The sequence below is a fragment of the Anser anser genome, assembly GCF_964211835.1.
Source record: "Anser anser genome assembly, contig: HAP1_SCAFFOLD_249, whole genome shotgun sequence".
Classification (NCBI taxonomy): domain Eukaryota; kingdom Metazoa; phylum Chordata; class Aves; order Anseriformes; family Anatidae; genus Anser; species Anser anser.
This window is the reverse complement of record NW_028154004.1, coordinates 30,740-50,978: the sequence shown is the minus strand read 5'-3', so window position 1 is coordinate 50,978 and position 20,239 is coordinate 30,740. Positions and strand designations below refer to the sequence as shown.

The window sequence follows — 20,239 nt, the reverse complement described above, 5'->3', positions numbered from 1 at the left end:
AAGCCGCAACGAAATACTTCCTAACCCAAGCAGCTGCTTCCGCCCTGGTCCTATTCTCTAGCATAACCAATGCCTGAGTCACCGGCCAATGAGACATCACACAGATAAACCACCCAACCTCCTGTCTACTACTGACAGCAGCAATCGCTATTAAACTGGGCCTAGTGCCATTTCACTTCTGATTCCCAGAAGTACTACAAGGATCGCCACTAATAACAGCCCTGCTACTCTCGACCCTCATAAAATTCCCCCCACTAACCCTGCTCCTACTAACATCCAAATCCCTCGACCCAGCTCTACTCACCGCCATGGCCCTAGCCTCAACAGCACTAGGAGGCTGAATAGGACTGAACCAAACACAAACACGCAAAATCCTAGCCTTCTCGTCCATCTCCCACTTAGGCTGAATCGCCATCATCCTAGTTTACAGCCCCAAATTGGCCTTACTTACCTTCTACCTATACACAATCATAACATCAGCCGTATTCCTAGCCCTTAACAAAATCAAAGCCCTTAACCTATCCATGATCACAACCTCATGAACAAAAACCCCAGTGCTAAACGCCACCCTAATACTAGTACTTTTATCCCTAGCAGGCCTCCCCCCATTAACAGGCTTTATACCAAAGTGACTTATCATCCAAGAACTAACTAAACAGGAAATAACACCAGCAGCCATGGCAATTGCCATGCTATCACTGCTCAGCCTCTTCTTCTACCTACGCCTCGCATACCACTCAACAATTACCCTTCCCCCCAACTCCTCTAACCACATAAAACAATGATACACTAGCAAAGCCCCAAGCACACCTACTGCGGTCCTTGCCTCACTATCAATCCTCTTACTTCCCCTGTCCCCAATAATACATGCCATTGTCTAGAAACTTAGGATAACACCCCAAACCGAAGGCCTTCAAAGCCTTAAATAAGAGTTAAACCCTCTTAGTTTCTGCACATTAAGACTTACAGAATATTAACCTGTATCTTCTGAATGCAAGTCAGACGCTTTAATTAAGCTAAAGCCTCCCTAGACAGATGGGCTTCGATCCCACAAAACTCTAGTTAACAGCTAAATGCCTAAACCAATTGGCTTCTGCCTACAAAGACCCTGACGCACCCTAGTGCGCATCGATGAGCTTGCAACTCAACATGAATTTCACTACAGAGCCGATAAGAAGAGGAATTAAACCTCTGTAAAAAGGACTACAGCCTAACGCTTCAACACTCAGCCATCTTACCCGTCACCTTCATCAACCGATGACTATTTTCCACTAACCATAAGGATATTGGCACCCTGTACCTCATCTTCGGGGCATGAGCAGGAATAGTCGGCACCGCACTCAGCCTATTAATCCGCGCAGAACTAGGACAACCAGGAACTCTCCTAGGCGACGACCAAATTTACAATGTAATCGTTACCGCTCACGCCTTTGTAATAAGCTTCTTTATAGTCATACCCATCATGATCGGAGGATTCGGCAACTGATTAGTCCCCCTCATAATCGGTGCCCCCGACATAGCATTCCCGCGAATAAACAACATAAGCTTTTGACTCCTCCCCCCATCATTCCTCCTCCTACTAGCCTCATCCACTGTAGAAGCTGGCGCCGGCACAGGCTGAACTGTCTACCCTCCCCTAGCAGGTGACCTTGCCCACGCCGGAGCTTCAGTAGACCTGGCTATCTTCTCACTCCACTTAGCCGGTATCTCCTCCATCCTTGGGGCCATCAACTTTATCACCACAGCCATCAACATAAAACCCCCCGCACTCTCACAATACCAAACCCCACTATTTGTCTGATCCGTACTAATTACCGCCATCCTACTCCTTCTATCACTCCCCGTACTCGCCGCCGGTATTACAATATTACTAACTGATCGAAACCTAAACACCACATTCTTCGACCCCGCTGGAGGAGGAGACCCAATCCTGTACCAACACCTATTCTGATTCTTCGGACACCCAGAAGTCTATATTCTGATCCTACCGGGGTTCGGAATCATCTCACACGTAGTCACGTACTACTCAGGCAAAAAGGAGCCCTTCGGCTACATGGGAATAGTCTGAGCCATACTATCCATCGGCTTCCTAGGATTCATCGTCTGAGCTCACCACATGTTTACAGTAGGAATAGACGTTGATACCCGAGCCTACTTTACATCAGCCACTATAATCATTGCCATCCCTACCGGAATCAAAGTATTTAGCTGACTAGCCACCCTGCACGGAGGAACAATCAAATGAGACCCCCCCCAATACTATGAGCTCTAGGATTTATCTTCCTATTTACCATCGGAGGATTAACAGGAATCGTTCTTGCAAACTCTTCCCTAGACATCGCCCTGCACGACACGTACTACGTAGTTGCCCACTTCCACTACGTCCTATCCATAGGCGCCGTCTTTGCCATTCTAGCAGGATTTACTCACTGATTCCCACTACTCACTGGGTTTACCCTACACCAAACATGAGCAAAAGCCCACTTCGGGGTAATATTTACAGGAGTAAACCTAACGTTCTTCCCCCAGCACTTCCTAGGCCTAGCAGGAATACCCCGACGATACTCGGACTATCCCGACGCCTACACACTATGAAACACCATTTCCTCCTAGTCCTAGGACTTAGAGAAACGCCAGTACTAAAAATAGTAAACACAAGCAATAATTTCATATACTTCACTCTCACTCACCACTCAACTATCAGCTAACCACACCCCCGTCCACATAGCTTAACACAAAGCATGGCACTGAAGTTGCCAAGATGGCATAAAACATGCCTGCGGACAAAAGACTTAGTCCTAACCTTACGGTTGGTTTTTGCTAAATATATACATGCAAGTATCCGCGCCCCAGTGTAAACGCCCTCGACCACCTACCCCCATACAGGCCTTGAGGAGCGGGTATCAGGCACACCCAAGTAGTAGCCCAAGACGCCTCGCTAAGCCACGCCCCCACGGGTATTCAGCAGTAATTAACATTAAGCAATGAGTGCAAACTTGACTTAGTTATAGCAACAGCCTAACTTCAAGGGTTGGTAAATCTTGTGCCAGCCACCGCGGTCATACAAGAAACCCAAATCAACCGTCCTATTGACACGGCGTAAAGAGTGGTAAAATGCCTATCCTAGCTAACTAAGATCAAAATGCAACTGAGCTGTCATAAGCCCAAGATGCACCTAAACACACCATTAAGATGATCTTAGGAACTAACGACTGATTTAAACCCACGAAAGCCAGGGCCCAAACTGGGATTAGATACCCCACTATGCCTGGCCCTAAATCTTGATACTTACTTTACCGAAGTATCCGCCAGAGAACTACGAGCACAAACGCTTAAAACTCTAAGGACTTGGCGGTGCCCCAAACCCACCTAGAGGAGCCTGTTCTACAATCGATAATCCCCGATTAACCCAACCACCCCTTGCCAACACAGCCTACATACCGCCGTCGCCAGCCCACCTCGAATGAGAGCACAACAGTGGACACAATAGCACCCCGCTAATAAGACAGGTCAAGGTATAGCCTATGGAGTGGAAGAAATGGGCTACATTCCCTATTCATAGGGCACACGGAAAGAAGCGTGAAACCACTTCTGGAAGGCGGATTTAGCAGTAAAGTGGGACAATAGAGCCTACTTTAAGCCGGCCCTGGGGCACGTACATACCGCCCGTCACCCTCCTCAAAAGCCACATCCCACATAACTAATACCATAAATACGCTGAAGATGAGGTAAGTCGTAACAAGGTAAGTGTACCGGAAGGTGTACTTAGAATATCAAGACGTAGCTATAACACCAAAGCACTCAGCTTACACCTGAAAGATATCTACTAGACCGGATCGTCTTGAAGCCCCCCCTCTAGCTCAACCACACAAATAGTACACCAAAACTAAAGAATTTACTAAACTAATTAAACTAAAGCATTTTACAGTCTTAGTATAGGCGATAGAAAAGACACTTAGACGCGATAGAGACCCCAGTACCGTAAGGGAAAGATGAAATAGCAGTGAAACAATCAAAGCGACAGACAGCAAAGATCAACCCTTGTACCTTTTGCATCATGGTTTAGCGAGAACAACCAAGCAAAGTGAACTAAAGTTTGCCCCCCCGAAACCCAAGCGAGCTACTTTCAAGCAGTTAAAGAGAGCGAACCCGTCTCTGTTGCAAAAGAGTGGGATGACTTGTCAGTAGAGGTGAAAAGCCAACCGAGCTGGGTGATAGCTGGTTACCTGTGAAACGAATCTAAGTTCCCCCTTAATCCTCCCTACCGGACATCCTGAACCCTAATGAGATGATTAAGAGCTATTTAATGGAGGGACAGCTCCATTAAAAAAGGACACAACCTCGACTAGCGGATAATTCTTACTACTGATCCTACCGTGGGCCCTAAAGCAGCCATCAAAAAAGAGTGCGTCAAAGCTCCACCACCTAAAAATACCAAAATAAGATGATTCCCTTATCACAAACAGGTCAACCTATGAATATAGGAGAATTAATGCTAAAATAAGTAACTCAGGGCCACACCCCTCTAACGGCGCAAGCTTACATAGAAACATTATTAACAGACCTAGACAGATACAAAAACCCCTACAAGACCACGTATTAACTAACCCTGTTAACCCGACTCAGGAGCGCCTATAAGAGCGATTAAAATCTGTGAAAGGAACTCGGCAAATTAATAAGGCCCGACTGTTTACCAAAAACATAGCCTTCAGCAAATTAAACAAGTATTGAAGGTGATGCCTGCCCGGTGACTTAGGTTTAACGGCCGCGGTATCCTAACCGTGCAAAGGTAGCGCAATCAATTGTCCCATAAATCGAGACTTGTATGAATGGCTAAACGAGGTCTTAACTGTCTCTCACAGATAATCAGTGAAATTGATCTCCCCGTGCAAAAGCGGGGATGTGAACATAAGACGAGAAGACCCTGTGGAACTTAAAAATCAACGACCACCGCGAATCCTCAATCAACCCCACTGGGGCCACTACCATCGCAGAGCCTGGTCGATATTTTTCGGTTGGGGCGACCTTGGAGGAGAACAAATCCTCCAAAAACAAGACCATACCTCTTTACCTAGAGCTACCCCTCAAAGTGCTAACAGTGACCAGACCCAATATAATTGATTAATGGACCAAGCTACCCCAGGGATAACAGCGCAATCCCCCTCAAGAGCCCATATCGACAGGGGGGTTTACGACCTCGATGTTGGATCAGGACATCCTAATGGTGCAGCCGCTATTAAGGGTTCGTTTGTTCAACGATTAACAGTCCTACGTGATCTGAGTTCAGACCGGAGCAATCCAGGTCGGTTTCTATCTATGACACACTCTCCCCAGTACGAAAGGACCGGGAAAGTGGGGCCAATACCACAAGCACGCCCCCCCCCTCTAAGCAGTGAAACCAACTAAACCGTGAAGAGGGCCTTCCCCCACCACTTTCAATCCTAGAAAAGGACCAGCTAGAGTGGCAGAGCCCGGCAAGTGCAGAAGGCTTAAGCCCTTTCCCCAGAGGTTCAAATCCTCTCCCTAGCTTCACCCATGATTCAAATAACAACACTAAGCTGCCTCATTATATCCCTCCTATACATCATCCCAATCCTGATTGCCGTAGCCTTCCTAACCCTAGTAGAACGGAAAATCCTAAGCTACATACAATCCCGCAAAGGCCCTAACGTTGTCGGGCCTTTTGGCCTACTTCAACCATTTGCAGACGGACTGAAACTATTTACCAAAGAGCCCATCCGACCCTCTACCTCTTCCCCACTTCTATTCATTCTGATACCAATACTAGCCCTTGTCCTAGCCCTCACCACTTGAGCACCACTACCACTCCCATTTCCCCTAGCAGATCTAAACCTCGGAGTTCTCTTCCTAATAGCCATGTCAAGCCTAGCCGTCTACTCAGTCCTATGATCAGGCTGAGCCTCGAACTCAAAATACGCACTAATCGGAGCCCTACGGGCAGTAGCACAGACCATTTCATACGAAGTGACACTGGCCATAATCCTGCTATCAATAATCATACTAAGCGGAAGCTACACACTCAGCTCCTTTGCCGTCGCACAGGAGCCTCTATACTTCATTTTCTCCTCATGACCCCTAGCAATAATATGATACGTATCCACCCTAGCAGAGACAAACCGAGCTCCTTTTGACCTCACAGAGGGTGAATCTGAGCTAGTCTCAGGGTTTAACGTTGAATACGCCGCAGGACCCTTCGCCTTATTCTTCCTAGCTGAATATGCGAACATTATGCTAATAAATACACTTACAGCCATCATATTCCTAAACCCAAGCGCCCTAGGGCCACCCACAGAACTATTCCCCGTCATCCTAGCCACAAAAGTCCTCCTACTATCTTCTGGTTTCTTATGGGTCCGAGCTTCATACCCACGATTCCGATATGACCAACTAATGCACCTACTATGAAAAAACTTCCTACCCCTCACACTAGCTCTGTGCCTCTGACACATCAGCATACCTATCTGCTATGCAGGCCTACCTCCTTACATAAGGAAATGTGCCTGAACTACAAAGGGTCACTATGATAAAGTGAACATAGAGGTATAACAGCCCTCTCATTTCCTGTTGACCTTAGAAAAGTAGGAATTGAACCCACACAAGAGAAATCAAAATTCTCCATACTTCCCTTATATTATTTTCTAGTAGAGTCAGCTAATCAAGCTATCGGGCCCATACCCCGAAAATGATGGTTTAACCCCCTCCTCTACTAATGAACCCTTACGCGACCCCAATCATAACCTTCAGCCTCATCTTGGGCACCACAATCACAATTTCCAGCAACCACTGAGTTCTGGCCTGGACAGGACTGGAGATCAACGCACTAGCCATCATTCCCCTAATTGCCAAATCCCACCACCCACGAGCAGTAGAAGCCGCAACGAAATACTTCCTAACCCAAGCAGCTGCTTCCGCCCTGGTCCTATTCTCTAGCATAACCAATGCCTGAGTCACCGGCCAATGAGACATCACACAAATAAACCACCCAACCTCCTGTCTACTACTGACAGCAGCAATCGCTATTAAACTGGGCCTAGTGCCATTTCACTTCTGATTCCCAGAAGTACTACAAGGATCGCCACTAATAACAGCCCTGCTACTCTCGACCCTCATAAAATTCCCCCCACTAACCCTGCTCCTACTAACATCCAAATCCCTCGACCCAGCTCTACTCACCGCCATGGCCCTAGCCTCAACAGCACTAGGAGGCTGAATAGGACTGAACCAAACACAAACACGCAAAATCCTAGCCTTCTCGTCCATCTCCCACTTAGGCTGAATCGCCATCATCCTAGTTTACAGCCCCAAATTGGCCTTACTTACCTTCTACCTATACACAATCATAACATCAGCCGTATTCCTAGCCCTTAACAAAATCAAAGCCCTTAACCTATCCATGATCACAACCTCATGAACAAAAACCCCAGTGCTAAACGCCACCCTAATACTAGTACTTTTATCCCTAGCAGGCCTCCCCCCATTAACAGGCTTTATACCAAAGTGACTTATCATCCAAGAACTAACTAAACAGGAAATAACACCAGCAGCCATGGCAATTGCCATGCTATCACTGCTCAGCCTCTTCTTCTACCTACGCCTCGCATACCACTCAACAATTACCCTTCCCCCCAACTCCTCTAACCACATAAAACAATGATACACTAGCAAAGCCCCAAGCACACCCACTGCGGTCCTTGCCTCACTATCAATCCTCTTACTTCCCCTGTCCCCAATAATACATGCCATTGTCTAGAAACTTAGGATAACACCCCAAACCGAAGGCCTTCAAAGCCTTAAATAAGAGTTAAACCCTCTTAGTTTCTGCACATTAAGACTTACAGAATATTAACCTGTATCTTCTGAATGCAAGTCAGACGCTTTAATTAAGCTAAAGCCTCCCTAGACAGATGGGCTTCGATCCCACAAAACTCTAGTTAACAGCTAAATGCCTAAACCAATTGGCTTCTGCCTACAAAGACCCTGACGCACCCTAGTGCGCATCGATGAGCTTGCAACTCAACATGAATTTCACTACAGAGCCGATAAGAAGAGGAATTAAACCTCTGTAAAAAGGACTACAGCCTAACGCTTCAACACTCAGCCATCTTACCCGTCACCTTCATCAACCGATGACTATTTTCCACTAACCATAAGGATATTGGCACCCTGTACCTCATCTTCGGGGCATGAGCAGGAATAGTCGGCACCGCACTCAGCCTATTAATCCGCGCAGAACTAGGACAACCAGGAACTCTCCTAGGCGACGACCAAATTTACAATGTAATCGTTACCGCTCACGCCTTTGTAATAAGCTTCTTTATAGTCATACCCATCATGATCGGAGGATTCGGCAACTGATTAGTCCCCCTCATAATCGGTGCCCCCGACATAGCATTCCCGCGAATAAACAACATAAGCTTTTGACTCCTCCCCCCATCATTCCTCCTCCTACTAGCCTCATCCACTGTAGAAGCTGGCGCCGGCACAGGCTGAACTGTCTACCCTCCCCTAGCAGGTGACCTTGCCCACGCCGGAGCTTCAGTAGACCTGGCTATCTTCTCACTCCACTTAGCCGGTATCTCCTCCATCCTTGGGGCCATCAACTTTATCACCACAGCCATCAACATAAAACCCCCCGCACTCTCACAATACCAAACCCCACTATTTGTCTGATCCGTACTAATTACCGCCATCCTACTCCTTCTATCACTCCCCGTACTCGCCGCCGGTATTACAATATTACTAACTGATCGAAACCTAAACACCACATTCTTCGACCCCGCTGGAGGAGGAGACCCAATCCTGTACCAACACCTATTCTGATTCTTCGGACACCCAGAAGTCTATATTCTGATCCTACCGGGGTTCGGAATCATCTCACACGTAGTCACGTACTACTCAGGCAAAAAGGAGCCCTTCGGCTACATGGGAATAGTCTGAGCCATACTATCCATCGGCTTCCTAGGATTCATCGTCTGAGCTCACCACATGTTTACAGTAGGAATAGACGTTGATACCCGAGCCTACTTTACATCAGCCACTATAATCATTGCCATCCCTACCGGAATCAAAGTATTTAGCTGACTAGCCACCCTGCACGGAGGAACAATCAAATGAGACCCCCCCCAATACTATGAGCTCTAGGATTTATCTTCCTATTTACCATCGGAGGATTAACAGGAATCGTTCTTGCAAACTCTTCCCTAGACATCGCCCTGCACGACACGTACTACGTAGTTGCCCACTTCCACTACGTCCTATCCATAGGCGCCGTCTTTGCCATTCTAGCAGGATTTACTCACTGATTCCCACTACTCACTGGGTTTACCCTACACCAAACATGAGCAAAAGCCCACTTCGGGGTAATATTTACAGGAGTAAACCTAACGTTCTTCCCCCAGCACTTCCTAGGCCTAGCAGGAATACCCCGACGATACTCGGACTATCCCGACGCCTACACACTATGAAACACCATTTCCTCCTAGTCCTAGGACTTAGAGAAACGCCAGTACTAAAAATAGTAAACACAAGCAATAATTTCATATACTTCACTCTCACTCACCACTCAACTATCAGCTAACCACACCCCCGTCCACATAGCTTAACACAAAGCATGGCACTGAAGTTGCCAAGATGGCATAAAACATGCCTGCGGACAAAAGACTTAGTCCTAACCTTACGGTTGGTTTTTGCTAAATATATACATGCAAGTATCCGCGCCCCAGTGTAAACGCCCTCGACCACCTACCCCCATACAGGCCTTGAGGAGCGGGTATCAGGCACACCCAAGTAGTAGCCCAAGACGCCTCGCTAAGCCACGCCCCCACGGGTATTCAGCAGTAATTAACATTAAGCAATGAGTGCAAACTTGACTTAGTTATAGCAACAGCCTAACTTCAAGGGTTGGTAAATCTTGTGCCAGCCACCGCGGTCATACAAGAAACCCAAATCAACCGTCCTATTGACACGGCGTAAAGAGTGGTAAAATGCCTATCCTAGCTAACTAAGATCAAAATGCAACTAAGCTGTCATAAGCCCAAGATGCACCTAAACACACCATTAAGATGATCTTAGGAACTAACGACTGATTTAAACCCACGAAAGCCAGGGCCCAAACTGGGATTAGATACCCCACTATGCCTGGCCCTAAATCTTGATACTTACTTTACCGAAGTATCCGCCAGAGAACTACGAGCACAAACGCTTAAAACTCTAAGGACTTGGCGGTGCCCCAAACCCACCTAGAGGAGCCTGTTCTACAATCGATAATCCCCGATTAACCCAACCACCCCTTGCCAACACAGCCTACATACCGCCGTCGCCAGCCCACCTCGAATGAGAGCACAACAGTGGACACAATAGCACCCCGCTAATAAGACAGGTCAAGGTATAGCCTATGGAGTGGAAGAAATGGGCTACATTCCCTATTCATAGGGCACACGGAAAGAAGCGTGAAACCACTTCTGGAAGGCGGATTTAGCAGTAAAGTGGGACAATAGAGCCTACTTTAAGCCGGCCCTGGGGCACGTACATGGTTAAACATGCCTGTTAGTAGTGTGGCGAGCCATAGTGGGAAGGCTAGGGCTATGTTCATAGATAGTTGGGTGGTTGGGGTGAATGTATACGGAAGGAGGCCTAGAAGGTTGATTGTAAGAAGTATGATTATTAGGGATGTAAATATTATGGCTCATTTGTGGCCATTTTTGTTGAGTGGGACTATTAGTTGTTTTGTGATTAGGTGAAGGAGTCATGTTTGGATAGTAGAAAGGCGGTTGTTGATTCATCGGTTGTTTGGGGACGGGAATAGTAGGGCTGGGAAGAGTAGGGATAGTAGGATTAAGGGGATGCCAAATAGATTGGGGCTGGAAAATTGGTCAAAGAAGCTTAGGTTCATGGTCAGGATCATGGTGTGGGTTTGGTAGTGAGGGAGGTCTTATTTGATGGGGGGTTGGTTGTGGTGAAGGCTAGTAGTTTTGGTTGGATGAGGAGTGCTAGGGTTAATCAGGTTATAATTATGATTGAAAATCATGGTGCGGGGTTAAGCTGTGGCATATCATTAAGGAGGGGGAAGTCCCTCTTTGGCTAGCTTAAAAGGCTAGTGCTGTTGCATAGCTTCTTAATGATTAGGATGATGATAGAAGGGACGATCAGGCCTCGAAATGTGGGAGTGGGGTTGATTCTACTACAATGGGTATGTAGCTGTGATTAGCCCCGCAAATTTCTGAGCATTGTCCGTAAAAAATCCCAGGCCGGGTGGTAATGAATGAAGTTTGGTTTAGTCGGCCTGGGATTGCGTCTGTTTTAACTCCGAGCGTTGGGACTGCTCAGGAGTGGAGTACGTCTCCTGCAGTAATGATTACGCGGATGGGGGATTCTATTGGGATAACTACGCGGTGGTCAACTTCTAGCAGTCGGAAGTGGCCGTTGGGTAAGTCTGGGGTGGGCACTATGTAGGAGTCGAATGATAGGTCTTTGAAGTCTGTGTATTCGTAGCTTCAGTATCATTGGTGGCCGATGGCTTTTAGGGTGAGGTCTGGTTCGTCGATTTCGTCCATTATGTAGAGGATTTGTAGGGATGGGAGGGCGAGGAGTACCAGGACGATAGCAGGTAGGATTGTCCAGATCAGCTCTACTTCTTGGGCGTCTACAGCATTGGACGAGAGTTTTTCTGTTAGTATGTGGGCTAAAAGGTAGAGAACTAGGCTGCAGATAGCTAGGGCAACGATTAGGGCGTGGTCGTGGAATTCAACGAGTTCTTCTATGATGGGTGATGAGGCGTCTTTGAATCCTAGTTGGGAGTGGTTGGCCACATGAGATGTACAGGATTTTTACCTGTGATTTAGTCTTGACAAGGCTATGTAATTGGTTTACTAACGTCTCATAAGAAAGAAGCATGAGCGGTTAACCTCCTGGGAGACCCAGAAAACTTCACCCCAGCAAACCCGCTAGTAACCCCACCACACATCAAGCCAGAATGATACTTCCTATTCGCCTACGCCATCCTACGTTCAATCCCAAATAAACTAGGAGGCGTATTAGCACTGGCCGCCTCCGTACTGATCCTATTCCTAATCCCATTCCTGCACAAATCAAAACAACGAGCAATAACATTCCGACCACTCTCCCAGCTCCTATTCTGAGTACTAGTCGCCGACCTCCTCGTCCTAACATGAGTAGGAAGCCAACCCGTCGAACACCCATTCATCATCATCGGCCAACTCGCTTCAATCGCCTACTTCACTATCCTCCTATTTCTCCTCCCCGCCGCAAGCGCCCTAGAAAACAAAATACTCAACTGCTAAATACTCTAATAGTTTATAAAAACATTGGTCTTGTAAACCAAAGATTGAAGACTTACCACTTCTTAGAGTACCCCAAACTCAGAAAAAAAGGACTCAAACCTTTATCTCCAGCTCCCAAAGCTGGCATTTTCAATAAACTATTCTCTGACCCTAACCCCTAAACCGCCCGAATAGCACCCCGCGACAACCCCCGCACAAGCTCCAATACAACAAACAAAGTCAACAACAGCCCCCAACCCGCCACTAAAAACATCCCTGCCCCATGTGAATAAAACATGGAAACTCCACTAAAATCCGACCGAACAACAAACACCCCAACATTATTCACAGTAGAAACCCCGAACTTCCAAGCCCCCATAAACCCCCCAAACACCAACCCCCCAAAAACAATTGCCACAAACGCTACTGCACATCCAATCACCCGTCAATCCCCCCAAGCCCCAGGGAAAGGCTCCGCTGCTAAAGCTACTGAATAAACAAACACCACCAGCATACCCCCCAAATACACCATAAACAGCACTAAAGCCACGAACGAAACCCCAAGGCCCAGCAACCACCCGCACCCCGCCACAGACGCTAACACCAAACCAACAACCCCATAATACGGCGAAGGATTCGACGCCACACCCAAAACACCCACCGCAAAGCAAATCCCTAAAAAAAACATAAAATAAGTCATTATTCCTGCCCGGACACTACCCGAGGCCTGCGGCTCGAAAAGCCGCCATTGTTCTCAACTACAGGAACTAACCGCAAGCCCCCAATAATTCTACCCCATCTATGCCATTATGCTTAACCCCCCCCCCCTCCCCCCCCGAGGCGGGGGTATTTGGTTATGCATATTCGTGCATAAATTTATATACCCCATATACATACATACTATAGTACCAGTAATATACATTATATACGGACTATCTTATAAGCAGGTGCTAAACCCATACATGTACACGGCCATTAAACCCTTAAACACACTCCTACCAAACCACCCGGCATGAATGTTCTAGGACCATACCCCACAACACCCAATACAACTCCACTCAAGCGCATAACAAGACCCCATTTTAATGAATGCTCACAGGACATGCTCCAACAACAACTCTCCACCACATATCTCATGCAGTTCGTATCAGACGGATTTATTAATCGTACTCCTCACGTGAAATCAGCAACCCGTTGCACATAATGTCCGGTATGACTAGCTTCAGGCCCATACGTTCCCCCTAAACCCCTCGCCCTCCTCACATTTTTGCGCCTCTGGTTCCTCGGTCAGGGCCATCCATTGGGTTCACTCACCCCTCCTTGCCCTTCAAAGTGGCATCTGTGAGTACTTTCACCTTCTCAATGCGTAATCGCGGCATGTTCCAGCTTTTTGGCGCCTCTGGTTCCTCTTATTTTTTCCGGGGTTACCTCACAGGTGGCTATTCCCAGTGATCTCGGGGGTCCCACAATCTAAGCCTGGACACACCTGCCTCACGGCCTATCCTATATTTCAAGGGTCCCTCGATGAGACGGTTGGCGTATATGGGGAATCATCCTGACACTGATGCACTTTGACCACATTCAGTTAATGTTACCTCCACCCTCCGGGTTAAATGGGGCTATTGGATGAATGCTCGTTGGACATAGCACAAAACAACAAATCATTAAGCGCAACCCCTGCGCTTCACAAACTAAACCAGTAAACTTTCGCTAACCACCATGTAGCATAAACCTTCATCGCCCAATCCCAGCAAACTACCTCTAAAACTCCATTAATCATCCCTTCCATGACATCATCGGAACGATGTACATATACACACAAACACATACAAAATAACTTAAACTTATTAGAGAAACTCCAGTACTAAAAATAGTAAACACAAGCAATAATTTCATATACTTCACTCTCACTCACCACTCAACTATCAGCTAACCACACCCCCGTCCACATAGCTTAACACAAAGCATGGCACTGAAGTTGCCAAGATGGCATAAAACATGCCTGCGGACAAAAGACTTAGTCCTAACCTTACGGTTGGTTTTTGCTAAATATATACATGCAAGTATCCGCGCCCCAGTGTAAACGCCCTCGACCACCTACCCCCATACAGGCCTTGAGGAGCGGGTATCAGGCACACCCAAGTAGTAGCCCAAGACGCCTCGCTAAGCCACGCCCCCACGGGTATTCAGCAGTAATTAACATTAAGCAATGAGTGCAAACTTGACTTAGTTATAGCAACAGCCTAACTTCAAGGGTTGGTAAATCTTGTGCCAGCCACCGCGGTCATACAAGAAACCCAAATCAACCGTCCTATTGACACGGCGTAAAGAGTGGTAAAATGCCTATCCTAGCTAACTAAGATCAAAATGCAACTGAGCTGTCATAAGCCCAAGATGCACCTAAACACACCATTAAGATGATCTTAGGAACTAACGACTGATTTAAACCCACGAAAGCCAGGGCCCAAACTGGGATTAGATACCCCACTATGCCTGGCCCTAAATCTTGATACTTACTTTACCGAAGTATCCGCCAGAGAACTACGAGCACAAACGCTTAAAACTCTAAGGACTTGGCGGTGCCCCAAACCCACCTAGAGGAGCCTGTTCTACAATCGATAATCCCCGATTAACCCAACCACCCCTTGCCAACACAGCCTACATACCGCCGTCGCCAGCCCACCTCGAATGAGAGCACAACAGTGGACACAATAGCACCCCGCTAATAAGACAGGTCAAGGTATAGCCTATGGAGTGGAAGAAATGGGCTACATTCCCTATTCATAGGGCACACGGAAAGAAGCGTGAAACCACTTCTGGAAGGCGGATTTAGCAGTAAAGTGGGACAATAGAGCCTACTTTAAGCCGGCCCTGGGGCACGTACATACCGCCCGTCACCCTCCTCAAAAGCCACATCCCACATAACTAATACCATAAATACGCTGAAGATGAGGTAAGTCGTAACAAGGTAAGTGTACCGGAAGGTGTACTTAGAATATCAAGACGTAGCTATAACACCAAAGCACTCAGCTTACACCTGAAAGATATCTACTAGACCGGATCGTCTTGAAGCCCCCCCTCTAGCTCAACCACACAAATAGTACACCAAAACTAAAGAATTTACTAAACTAATTAAAGTAAAGCATTTTACAGTCTTAGTATAGGCGATAGAAAAGACACTTAGACGCGATAGAGACCCCAGTACCGTAAGGGAAAGATGAAATAGCAGTGAAACAATCAAAGCGACAGACAGCAAAGATCAACCCTTGTACCTTTTGCATCATGGTTTAGCGAGAACAACCAAGCAAAGTGAACTAAAGTTTGCCCCCCCGAAACCCAAGCGAGCTACTTTCAAGCAGTTAAAGAGAGCGAACCCGTCTCTGTTGCAAAAGAGTGGGATGACTTGTCAGTAGAGGTGAAAAGCCAACCGAGCTGGGTGATAGCTGGTTACCTGTGAAACGAATCTAAGTTCCCCCTTAATCCTCCCTACCGGACATCCTGAACCCTAATGAGATGATTAAGAGCTATTTAATGGAGGGACAGCTCCATTAAAAAAGGACACAACCTCGACTAGCGGATAATTCTTACTACTGATCCTACCGTGGGCCCTAAAGCAGCCATCAAAAAAGAGTGCGTCAAAGCTCCACCACCTAAAAATACCAAAATAAGATGATTCCCTTATCACAAACAGGTCAACCTATGAATATAGGAGAATTAATGCTAAAATAAGTAACTCAGGGCCACACCCCTCTAACGGCGCAAGCTTACATAGAAACATTATTAACAGACCTAGACAGATACAAAAACCCCTACAAGACCACGTATTAACTAACCCTGTTAACCCGACTCAGGAGCGCCTATAAGAGCGATTAAAATCTGTGAAAGGAACTCGGCAAATTAATAAGGCCCGACTGTTTACCAAAAACATAGCCTTCAGCAAATTAAACAAGTATTGAAGGTGATGCCTGCCCGGTGACTTAGGTTTAACGGCCGCGGTATCCTAACCGTGCAAAGGTAGCGCAATCAATTGTCCCATAAATCGAGACTTGTATGAATGGCTAAACGAGGTCTTAACTGTCTCTCACAGATAATCAGTGAAATTGATCTCCCCGTGCAAAAGCGGGGATGTGAACATAAGACGAGAAGACCCTGTGGAACTTAAAAATCAACGACCACCGCGAATCCTCAATCAACCCCACTGGGGCCACTACCATCGCAGAGCCTGGTCGATATTTTTCGGTTGGGGCGACCTTGGAGGAGAACAAATCCTCCAAAAACAAGACCATACCTCTTTACCTAGAGCTACCCCTCAAAGTGCTAACAGTGACCAGACCCAATATAATTGATTAATGGACCAAGCTACCCCAGGGATAACAGCGCAATCCCCCTCAAGAGCCCATATCGACAGGGGGGTTTACGACCTCGATGTTGGATCAGGACATCCTAATGGTGCAGCCGCTATTAAGGGTTCGTTTGTTCAACGATTAACAGTCCTACGTGATCTGAGTTCAGACCGGAGCAATCCAGGTCGGTTTCTATCTATGACACACTCTCCCCAGTACGAAAGGACCGGGAAAGTGGGGCCAATACCACAAGCACGCCCCCCCCCTCTAAGCAGTGAAACCAACTAAACCGTGAAGAGGGCCTTCCCCCACCACTTTCAATCCTAGAAAAGGACCAGCTAGAGTGGCAGAGCCCGGCAAGTGCAGAAGGCTTAAGCCCTTTCCCCAGAGGTTCAAATCCTCTCCCTAGCTTCACCCATGATTCAAATAACAACACTAAGCTGCCTCATTATATCCCTCCTATACATCATCCCAATCCTGATTGCCGTAGCCTTCCTAACCCTAGTAGAACGGAAAATCCTAAGCTACATACAATCCCGCAAAGGCCCTAACGTTGTCGGGCCTTTTGGCCTACTTCAACCATTTGCGGACGGACTGAAACTATTTACCAAAGAGCCCATCCGACCCTCTACCTCTTCCCCACTTCTATTCATTCTGATACCAATACTAGCCCTTGTCCTAGCCCTCACCACTTGAGCACCACTACCACTCCCATTTCCCCTAGCAGATCTAAACCTCGGAGTTCTCTTCCTAATAGCCATGTCAAGCCTAGCCGTCTACTCAGTCCTATGATCAGGCTGAGCCTCGAACTCAAAATACGCACTAATCGGAGCCCTACGGGCAGTAGCACAGACCATTTCATACGAAGTGACACTGGCCATAATCCTGCTATCAATAATCATACTAAGCGGAAGCTACACACTCAGCTCCTTTGCCGTCGCACAGGAGCCTCTATACTTCATTTTCTCCTCATGACCCCTAGCAATAATATGATACGTATCCACCCTAGCAGAGACAAACCGAGCTCCTTTTGACCTCACAGAGGGTGAATCTGAGCTAGTCTCAGGGTTTAACGTTGAATACGCCGCAGGACCCTTCGCCTTATTCTTCCTAGCTGAATATGCGAACATTATGCTAATAAATACACTTACAGCCATCATATTCCTAAACCCAAGCGCCCTAGGGCCACCCACAGAACTATTCCCCGTCATCCTAGCCACAAAAGTCCTCCTACTATCTTCTGGTTTCTTATGGGTCCGAGCTTCATACCCACGATTCCGATATGACCAACTAATGCACCTACTATGAAAAAACTTCCTACCCCTCACACTAGCTCTGTGCCTCTGACACATCAGCATACCTATCTGCTATGCAGGCCTACCTCCTTACATAAGGAAATGTGCCTGAACTACAAAGGGTCACTATGATAAAGTGAACATAGAGGTATAACAGCCCTCTCATTTCCTGTTGACCTTAGAAAAGTAGGAATTGAACCCACACAAGAGAAATCAAAATTCTCCATACTTCCCTTATATTATTTTCTAGTAGAGTCAGCTAATCAAGCTATCGGGCCCATACCCCGAAAATGATGGTTTAACCCCCTCCTCTACTAATGAACCCTTACGCGACCCCAATCATAACCTTCAGCCTCATCTTGGGCACCACAATCACAATTTCCAGCAACCACTGAGTTCTGGCCTGGACAGGACTGGAGATCAACACACTAGCCATCATTCCCCTAATTGCCAAATCCCACCACCCACGAGCAGTAGAAGCCGCAACGAAATACTTCCTAACCCAAGCAGCTGCTTCCGCCCTGGTCCTATTCTCTAGCATAACCAATGCCTGAGTCACCGGCCAATGAGACATCACACAAATAAACCACCCAACCTCCTGTCTACTACTGACAGCAGCAATCGCTATTAAACTGGGCCTAGTGCCATTTCACTTCTGATTCCCAGAAGTACTACAAGGATCGCCACTAATAACAGCCCTGCTACTCTCGACCCTCATAAAATTCCCCCCACTAACCCTGCTCCTACTAACATCCAAATCCCTCGACCCAGCTCTACTCACCGCCATGGCCCTAGCCTCAACAGCACTAGGAGGCTGAATAGGACTGAACCAAACACAAACACGCAAAATCCTAGCCTTCTCGTCCATCTCCCACTTAGGCTGAATCGCCATCATCCTAGTTTACAGCCCCAAATTGGCCTTACTTACCTTCTACCTATACACAATCATAACATCAGCCGTATTCCTAGCCCTTAACAAAATCAAAGCCCTTAACCTATCCATGATCACAACCTCATGAACAAAAACCCCAGTGCTAAACGCCACCCTAATACTAGTACTTTTATCCCTAGCAGGCCTCCCCCCATTAACAGGCTTTATACCAAAGTGACTTATCATCCAAGAACTAACTAAACAGGAAATAACACCAGCAGCCATGGCAATTGCCATGCTATCACTGCTCAGCCTCTTCTTCTACCTACGCCTCGCATACCACTCAACAATTACCCTTCCCCCCAACTCCTCTAACCACATAAAACAATGATACACTAGCAAAGCCCCAAGCACACCTACTGCGGTCCTTGCCTCACTATCAATCCTCTTACTTCCCCTGTCCCCAATAATACATGCCATTGTCTAGAAACTTAGGATAACACCCCAAACCGAAGGCCTTCAAAGCCTTAAATAAGAGTTAAACCCTCTTAGTTTCTGCACATTAAGACTTACAGAATATTAACCTGTATCTTCTGAATGCAAGTCAGACGCTTTAATTAAGCTAAAGCCTCCCTAGACAGATGGGCTTCGATCCCACAAAACTCTAGTTAACAGCTAAATGCCTAAACCAATTGGCTTCTGCCTACAAAGACCCTGACGCACCCTAGTGCGCATCGATGAGCTTGCAACTCAACATGAATTTCACTACAGAGCCGATAAGAAGAGGAATTAAACCTCTGTAAAAAGGACTACAGCCTAACGCTTCAACACTCAGCCATCTTACCCGTCACCTTCATCAACCGATGACTATTTTCCACTAACCATAAGGATATTGGCACCCTGTACCTCATCTTCGGGGCATGAGCAGGAATAGTCGGCACCGCACTCAGCCTATTAATCCGCGCAGAACTAGGACAACCAGGAACTCTCCTAGGCGACGACCAAATTTACAATGTAATCGTTACCGCTCACGCCTTTGTAATAAGCTTCTTTATAGTCATACCCATCATGATCGGAGGATTCGGCAACTGATTAGTCCCCCTCATAATCGGTGCCCCCGACATAGCATTCCCGCGAATAAACAACATAAGCTTTTGACTCCTCCCCCCATCATTCCTCCTCCTACTAGCCTCATCCACTGTAGAAGCTGGCGCCGGCACAGGCTGAACTGTCTACCCTCCCCTAGCAGGTGACCTTGCCCACGCCGGAGCTTCAGTAGACCTGGCTATCTTCTCACTCCACTTAGCCGGTATCTCCTCCATCCTTGGGGCCATCAACTTTATCACCACAGCCATCAACATAAAACCCCCCGCACTCTCACAATACCAAACCCCACTATTTGTCTGATCCGTACTAATTACCGCCATCCTA

General features: G+C 47.0%; 2 long non-coding RNA genes across 2 annotated transcripts; one reads left to right on the top strand and one right to left on the bottom strand.

Moving 5' to 3' along the window:
* Window positions 1–7,299: 7,299 nt before the first annotated feature.
* LOC310890977 lies at window positions 7,300–19,352 on the bottom strand. Its single transcript, XR_014577375.1, has 2 exons — window positions 19,122–19,352; window positions 7,300–7,729 (listed from the first exon to the last, which is right to left on the bottom strand). It is a non-coding gene; the product is annotated as an uncharacterized lncRNA (long non-coding RNA).
* Window positions 9,751–15,298, top strand: LOC310890980. The gene is made up of 2 exons (XR_014577378.1): window positions 9,751–10,500; window positions 15,136–15,298. It is a non-coding gene; the product is annotated as an uncharacterized lncRNA (long non-coding RNA).
* Window positions 19,353–20,239: the final 887 nt, after the last annotated feature.